The following is an 8,980-nucleotide window of genomic DNA, read 5'->3' as shown; positions in this document are numbered from 1 at the left end:
ATGGCTCAGTTGGTTGGAGCATGAGCTCTGAGCAGCAGGGTTGCTGGTTCGATTCCCACATGGGCCAGTGAGCTGCGCCCTCCACAACTAGATTGAAGACAATGAGCTGCTGCTGAGCCTCCGGAGGGGTGGCCAGATGGCTGTTGGTTAGAGCGGGAGCTCTTAACAACAAGGTTGCTGGTTCAATTCCCACATGGGATGGTGGGCTGCACCCCCTGCAACCAAGATTGAAAACGGCAACTGGATTTGGAGCTGAGCTGCGCCCTCCACAACTAGATTGAAGGACAATGACTTGGAGCTGATGGGCCCTGGGAAACACACTGTCATGCAGGGACTCTGGTCCCACTCCCCGCATAAGAATGCAGGATATGGCGAGGCCAAAAAGGAACACTCATGAAGCCATAGATAGGGGAGTCATACTGCTATATTCTCACTGGTGGCTGGATCAGGGACACCGAAAGCAGGAGCCACACTATCCGCAATCTGCCATCCGCTTCTCTGCCAACCGACCCCACTTGTTAACTGCAATCCACGCTTGCTAGCGTAGCCACGGCAGTTATATCAGTGGCTAATTGCTATCCGGTAACAGCTGATGGCCAACTAGTCACAGCTGATGGCCATCTACTACCCGAGCCAGCACCTTTCTCCCTGAGGCTGAGAGCCTGGAAACTGCTTTCTGGAACTCTGTCCCCATACACACCGCCCCCCAATATTCCCCAATAAAATTTTAAAAAACCACAAAGACATACCAGAAATGTCCAGAGGGTTCACTATATGACTGTTGAAGGGCAATCAGGAACAACTGCTTGCTTCGGGGAGGCAACCCTTGAGCTGACCCCCGAAGCACACAGCTTGGCTTTGCGTTCCCAGCTCTGAGACTTACTAGCGGGGTAAATCCCGTAAGCTCTTGGAGCCTCAGTTTCCTCTTCTGGAAATCGGCACCATAACACCTCCTTTGTAGGATTTGTGAGAGGACTAAATAAGATAATATATGCGTTGCCCCTGACTCCAGAGCCTGGCACATAGTGGGCGCTCAGTATTAGTGTTTCATCTGGCAGAGCCAATCCAACTGCCCATCTCAGTGAGGACACCTGGATCATTCCCAGTTTATTGCTAACCTGCATCTTCATCTTCTCAGGATCCTCTTTTTCAGGAGGTCACATAGAAGACTGGTCAAGGGCTCTGAGGTCAGACTCCTTCAGTTCAAGTCCACGTTTACCACTTATTCACTGTGCGACCTTGGGCAGGTGACTTCAGTTCTCCTCATCTGTTAGGACGGGTGTGTAAAACAACCTCTTTGTCATAGCGTGTTGTAAGAGTAGTAGCAGCGCATCTGTGTGAAGGGCTCCCCGAGGGCCTGGCATATGTAAGCACTGATATGCACTGGCTGGTACTTTGATTACTATTTCACGTATCAGCCATGACTCCTGACTCCATTCTTATTATTAGTTTCAATCTCTCTCCTTAATTCTAGGTGCTTGTTTCCACCTGCCTGCGGAGTATTTCCTCATAAAGATCCAACCAAAACTTCATTCTCACCCTGTCCTAAAATATACCCATCTGCTCACCTATTTCCCCAAATTTCCACCTCCGCCTCCCTACAGCCATCCTTTCCGTTAATGTCAGCACCTGTGGGAAATGACGAGCTTTGTTTCCTGTTTCAAGAATTCCAGATATCGGAAAGCCTTGCTCCGCTCGCTGCTGCCCACACATTCTCGTAGTTGGAGGGCACTCCCACCCGACTTGAGGAAAATGAGGCCAGAGCTGTGAAGTGACTTGCTCAGGGTCACCAGCAAGGGGGCAGCAAAAGGAACTCAGGCCTCCGGCTTTTGAGGTGTCCCGCTCCCACTGCCGCTGGCCCACTGTTTCTCTGCCATGGAAACCACTTTGCCAGGTTGTCTTGAGGGCCCCGGAGGGCTGGGGTTTGGGGAGGTGAGCCTGGGGGTTCCCAGGTAGTTCTTGAAACAATGAGAAATCAGATTTCATAAGCCAAGTTTCCAGTTATCCTGAATTGTGCACTGGAGAAGGTGGGGGGCAGAGGTGGGGGAGGCTAGCTCCTTTGAGAATTTCTAAGCACTGTGAGCAAAAACCTAAACTGAAGGATGTGAGTCATTCTGTGTGTGCTCCATCAGCCACAAATGGGTACAAGAGATGGAAATTCCACAGGGGTTATGAGTGGTGTAGCCAGTGTTTTTCAGTGTGAGAAATTCCATAGCGTGGAATTTGAGGGTGCCCAAGGGAGCCCTCCATGCCTCCTCTTGCATTCCCATCTCTCTTAGCCCTGACAGATCTCAGGTGCTGAACTCCAGCTGACGGGCACTGAAGGGGGGGCCACGTACAGGCTTCAGACACCAGAAGAGCCGTCTAGCTCATCGTGTTCCTACTTCCTCAGACCACTGAAGTCAGAAAATTCTTGCCATTCCTGAGCTTGTAACAGAGACTCAGACCCAGTGACCTCCTTTTGTTCCCTCCGGGGGCTGCAGCTCCTTTGCAAGTTTAAGCCGTTCAAATGAGCTCCACTTCATCTCATAGACACTGTCCAAGGAAGTGAGGGGAATGGGGAGGCAGCATTGGGAAGCGTCTACAAGGTGCAAAGGGGATGGCCACGATTTCCGCATTCTGTCGCCATGCCATGGGAAGAAAAAACATCCTGAAGTCAAGCTGGAGTTTAAAATCGTTCTGTTCATAAAGATGGAAAGTAGAATAGAGGTTGTGTGTGTGTGTGTGTGTGTGTGTGTGTGTGTGTGTTATTGTTTAATGGGTACAGAGTTTTTATTGGGGATGATGAAAGGTTAGGGGTATAGATAGTGGTGGTCATGGTTACACAACATTGTGCATTTAATTTATTTAGTGCCATTGAATCGTACACTTATGAATGGTTAAAATGATAAATATTATACTATGTATTTTGCCACAATAAAAAAAATCTACAATAATAAAAAAAGAAGAAAAAGCGCCCTGTTCTTTGCAATTTTTTTTGGAACTGACTTCAACAGATTGGCTCTCAAATCTAAGCGGCTGGATTCTTTGTCAGGAGATCATTATACTTTGCTTTATTTAAGCTGGTGGTTCTAGAGAATTATGGATGACAGGAACGATTGAAACTGATTTATTTCTCAAGTGTTTGAGATTCCGGCATCCCTACCCAACAGTGTCTATTCAGGAAAAGTTTGTCTCTACCAAAGTCAGAAAAATAAAGAAAATGCACAGGCCATCTGAAGTGGGCCTGGTTTAGTAAAATCTCCTGTGCAAACCTCAGATTTGGAAAACAAATTGTTGGCTGATGATTTCCCTTACAAAAGACTGATTCTCTTAACAAAAGAATTCACTCAAAGGTTCCTTTAAGAAGAGAGCCCCCTGGTGCATTTAATGATATTATTGCATTAAAAAAAACACACGAAACACACACACACACACACACACACACACACACACACACACACACACACATCCCGACCATTCAAGGACATTGCACTGTAAAATGTGAATGCATTGTATTGTGTCGTAAGAGTGGTTATAAAGGAGTCAGAACTCTGACAAATGGAGCATTTTGGCCCAAAGTAACACAAGGAGGGAGCGAGATGAGTTTTGGCTTCAAATCCTGGCAGCTTTCTGGGAAGGCTTTGGGAGTTTGTGATTTATTTAAGACCAGCGAAGCCCAAGTCCTGTGATGTGTCCGTTTTGAGAAAGGGCCTGTGCAAACTTAAGGTCAGAGTTCTAACTCTGCTCACGCTGACCCCCCATCACCTGCCCTCATCATAAAGGCTCTCACATGTGAGCTCAACGCTGTCCTGCAATGGCAGAAAAATATGTCTGTTGCCAGAAAGTGGATTCTCTCCGGTGATGAAGAATGATCCTTATTTATGTCTGCATAGGTACATTCTGGGGCCCATAAAGGTTTAATTGTCCCTCTAACTAGTTTTTAAAAAAACCCACAAAGAGGCTGCCAGCTTTCCCCAGAGTTTAAAACCAACTGAATGTGGTTCTGTGGAAACTGCTTTAAGTGTGTAACTCGCACCGTGTCCTGGGGCACAAGGCGCGATTGTTTTGGGGACTCGAAAGATGCAGCTCTTAGGGGGACTTTTAAAGTCAGTGTTTGTGGCTTTGGGCCGCTGCTGACCCTGGCTTGAGAGAGAGAGAGAGAGAGAGAGAGAGCCTTTGCGATTCCCTCGCAGGGAGCCTGCCTCTGTAAATTACTCTCCCAGGGTGTCACTGCCCCCTGCTGCCACTTTCTGGTTCGAGGGGACCCCCTGTCACAGAACCCTAAGCATCTTTCCTTTTCTCTCAGATGTTGTCTTTGCTGGTTTAAAAGACTCTCAGGGAGCTAAGGACACAGGGCATACAGAAAGACAGGACATATGTCTCTGAGACAAAAAAGAGAAAGACAGACTCTGGAAAATGAGAAACTGGGTCCAGAGGGACACAGCTTGCCTGACTTCTTGGGTGTGTGTGGGGGGCAGTGGTCACTCCTCCGACACCGCTGCCTCCCCCGTTTGTGCCTATTTGTGCAATCTGCAATTATTGATTGGGTACCTACTATGCTCCAGGCATAGTGGTGAATGAAATGCATACAGACTGCTCTCAGGAAGCTTCCAGTCTCATGGGGGAGTTAGACGTTCAATAAACGTCAATTATGCAAGCAAACATATAATTACACACTGAAGTGAGCACTATGAAGGAAAGGTAGACGGTGCTGAGAGAAGCTAATGGAGGGCAACAGGCGCTTCTCTGAGGAAGTGAGGCCTTATCAGCTAGACCTGAAGAATGAGAGGGAGACAGTGAGGGGAGAGAGAGGGTGTCAGAGGAGGGAGAAGCACCCTCAGTGGGAGGGACAGCATGTACAAAGACCCCGACGCAGGGAGGAGCAGGGCCTGTTAGGTCTCACTAGTGGAATGAAATGTGGCCGGCCAACAAGGCAGTCAACACTGCTGCCAGAATCTTCTCTGTCCTCTCTTGGAGCCTTCTTCCCTTAAAGATTTGTGATGGTTTCCCCATCCATCACACTTCACTCTGAGCTTCAAAGGGCTGTGTCCCGACTTCTCCCAGATTACCTCCACCCTTCTCATAGTCCTCGTGGGTTCTGTGACGAAAACACATTTGTCAAAAGACTAAAGCAAATAGTTTTGACATGCGGTTCTGTACCATAAGAGAGGCTATAATGAACTCAGTCCCGGTTTACATGACTCCAAATGGTTCCATTTAAATGTCCCACCCTGTATTTACGAGTCCCTACCACTTTAGTTGACTGTTTATCTTCCAGTATACGCTCCTCTACTTGCCGTCACGGCCTCTATTTAACTTCATCTCCTACTTTTTCCATTCCATGGCCTATCATTTACATGTTTCTTTAGGAGATGTAAATATTTATTTACAGTATTAGCTTTTACTCTTGCTTAGCTCTATATATTATGGAGTAAACAGGCTGCGATATGGGTTCTAGTCCTGAATTTTCCATAAACTGGTGGTGACCTTAGCCAAGTCATTTAACCTCACTAAGCCAAAGATGCTTCTTGGTAAAACAAGGTGCTTTTGGTTTCTGTTATTTCGTTTTGTTTTATAAAGCTAGAGGATCCATATTCAGGACTCGTCTCAAAATCGGTGGTTCTATGCCTCTTGCAGACACCCAGGAGTTTTCTCTACTTTGTCTTTATCCACCCCTCTTTCAGAATGTCTTGGTGGGAGGACCGACTTTCTGCATCACTTGCTTTGGTGGGATAGTGCATCCAAGATAATACTTAACACGCTGCGTACGGCGGGGTTTAAATCCCTCATACCCCTCTGTTCCGGCAGGTTTTTAAAAGAAACTACTTTAAAATGCACTCTTCTCTTTAAAGCGTAAATGCTTCTATGTCATTTATTATTTTTCTATGGCATTTTTTAGGATTTACTCACCTATGATGTTAGTAATCCCTCCTGGTGTGATACTGCAGAAAGCAGCTTCCTTTGTGCAGTGGGACACGGCAAAAATTGCATATGTACCGAGTTTCACTTCTCACTTTTTTTGATGCGCACACTTTACACACCCGTGTGTGATATTTTTTCTTTCCTCTTCCCACTATGGGCTCCAGATGATGCGTGGCCAAATCTCCCGAGAGCCTGGCCGGATTGTCTTCCTTGGGGGCCGCTGCGCAGGCACGTTCACAGCTGGTTCCCTATGGCCACTCGTCTCACCTCCCTGTCTTGGCCTCTCACTGCTCTCTGCCCAATCTTTTGAAATTCTCATTGTCCGTCCTTAACGCATGGCTCAGAAAAACCGAAGATTCTTGTGATCCGTACGCAACGTGTTAACAAGCTATTGGGTTTGGGTTAAAGCTCACATATGTAAGGAATTGGTTGAGGAGGAGAAAAATTCTAGCTATCGGCCTGAAATTCTCACAGATTGCTTCTCAAACTGGGATGTATGTACCCAAGGGGTATACAGAGGGGTATCAGCGAATATAGGAAGCCCTTCCTTCTGGAACAAGAATTCTCAAAGATTTGAGGAGAGCAAATAGACCTACTATTAAAACAAATGTGGATATACAAAGGGTGCCAAAAAATGTATATAAATTGTAAGAAAGGAAAACTATATTAAAATTGTAATATTCAATATATACCAGTAACAAAAGATGAATACAAGTCACGTTTTAGTTCTGCAATTACAGGAGGTGCTCAAAGTGGTTACCATCAGCGTCCAGACACTTCTGATGATGGGGAACTACTGCTTGAGCAACATTGACCAAAGTGTCTACTTGTATACGTTTCTTGGGCACCCCCGGGTATTATGAATGGAAGATAAAAGTCATATGACATCCTACTATAAAAGGGGAACCCCGGGGAAGACAGCTTTGACATGCTGCAGAGGAAACGGGCTTTTACTTCTGTCCTTGGGTTACCTGACGAATACTTGTCTTAGGGTTTTTGAGATACATGCAGTTTAATAAGGTAAAGGTGTGAAGTTACTGAGGCGGGGCATTTCCTCTAAATAATGGACATATGTGGGAAATCCAATTCCATCCATTAGGAGAGTTTGAAGAGAGTCTGAGGTTGAGAGGGAACAGGCTGAACAGAGACCCATTTCCAAAGACCACATCAGTTACACACAGTCTTGCGTAGGATCCGGCTAAAGGCTGTATTTGAACAGTTTGAACTGATCCAAACATCTGGAAGATCTCTCACCCTTTCTCTGACCTCCAGTAGCACTTCTTGTTTGTACCCCCGCTCTGATACTTACCATACCATTCCATGTTAGTTATATTTTCTTGTGTATACAGCTTCTCAGCCGGAGTCGGGGAGGTGGTGTGAATGAAGAAAAAGTATATGATCAACAGTGGAGATCTGGCTTGCCATGTGACTTTTGGTAATTCCCTGACATCTCTCGGGTCCCCAGTTTGCTCATCTATCAGATGGTCCAAAATAACACCCACCTTGCCTACTGAACCGGGAGAACTGTGTGCAGAGCATATGGATTTGCAATGAAAAAGCATTTTGTAAATCATTAAACAAAAATCGGTTATTATTAACTAAGACCCCAAAGGGAAGGAGGGTATATCTCTCGCATCATCTTTCTATTCCCCTCGACTTGTAACTTCGCCTAGTTAGTTCTGATACATTAATGATAAAGATCACGAGATGTTGCCCCTGGGCTGCCCCTGGGAAAACGCTAATTCTGTCTTTCTCTCCTACTCCATCTATTACTCCTCTTCTGGCTTCAGTCCCCCCCCCCCCCCCCATGTGCTCCCACGCTATTTCTTCCCACTGCCTGTTCCAGGGAATTTGGGTTTTAAAAGGACACTTAAAGAGGCTGCATAATGTATATAAATAAACTGCTGGAGTCATTTCAGGCATCAGCAGGGAGAGCTTTATGGCAATGCCATTTTTGTGGGGAAAAGAACTGGTGTCGTTCTGGAAAATTTCTCTCAAAAATAAAAATGCCCAAACAAAATTCTGGATTTTTTTTTTTTTTTTTTAAAGAGAAATCAACAACCTAGCCGATATATCTCTCTATGGAAAAATGAAGAATCATATTTTCATTCAACTCCTTGCTGAAGCCATACAAGTTCCTCCACCTTCTCCTGGGTTGTGGGGAACGTACCCCTGCTTCATGCTGAGATCCCTGAGGGAAATACCAGGAAAGGGTGAGGAGGAGGAAGGGGCAGGTTTAGTATGGATTGTTCTGAGATACTCTCTGGCTAAACAGTAACTTTACCAGGCTGTTTCCCTCATATCTTCCTGGTCCTCAGAGCTGAGTCGACTTTCTCAAGCAGAAACGTTCTTGGGCCTCTTCATTTTCCCCCTTCAAAATGCACAAGTTGTGCAAGAAAAATCCACATTCCACACTAACAAGGCAAGGGTTATAATGAGAACTTGGTTTCTTACAGGCAATATTTTCATCTTTTGTTTTATTTATGTTTTAAAAAAGTAAGCTTCTGTGGTAAGAAATCGAGGCAGAGTAATAAAGAAGGATGGGAGAGTGTGGAATGGAAACTTCCTTTCCATTTTTCTCCCCAAAGAGCAGGGACTGGAAGGGAGGGAGGGTTCACTCCAGGTCCAAACACCACTCAGGGGCAACAGAGCAGAACCAGAAGCAAGAAAGGCCAGTGACCTGGAGCCAGTTAGCTCCATCAGCCCCAGGTCACAGATGAACCCTAGGCCAGGAATTCAGTGGGAAGAGCCTACACTGCCTCCCAGCCCGCAGGCCTCTGCTGATCAACAGCACACAGGAGAACAGAGGTTTCTCAGTTTCCACACCTGTAGAATGGGAGCACGGTCCTTCTCTCACAATGTGCCAAGGATGTGCTAAAGAAACAACCCTTCTGGGTTGTGGTTCTGTGCTTCTCAGTCTATAGAAACAGGCTAAGGAGAAACAAAACATATTGCTCCTTCCCTTCCTAAGTAGTTCCAGGTGATCTTTGTCGTCGGGGAAGAGCGGGAGATGTCAGGCAGGGACGGGCCCCAACGCCCATGTAACCAGAGGCCTGGTTCGTGCCCACGACGACCA

This window comes from Rhinolophus sinicus, linkage group LG05, assembly GCF_036562045.2.
Source record: "Rhinolophus sinicus isolate RSC01 linkage group LG05, ASM3656204v1, whole genome shotgun sequence".
Lineage (NCBI taxonomy): Eukaryota > Metazoa > Chordata > Mammalia > Chiroptera > Rhinolophidae > Rhinolophus > Rhinolophus sinicus.
Note: the sequence above shows the minus strand (reverse complement) of the source record.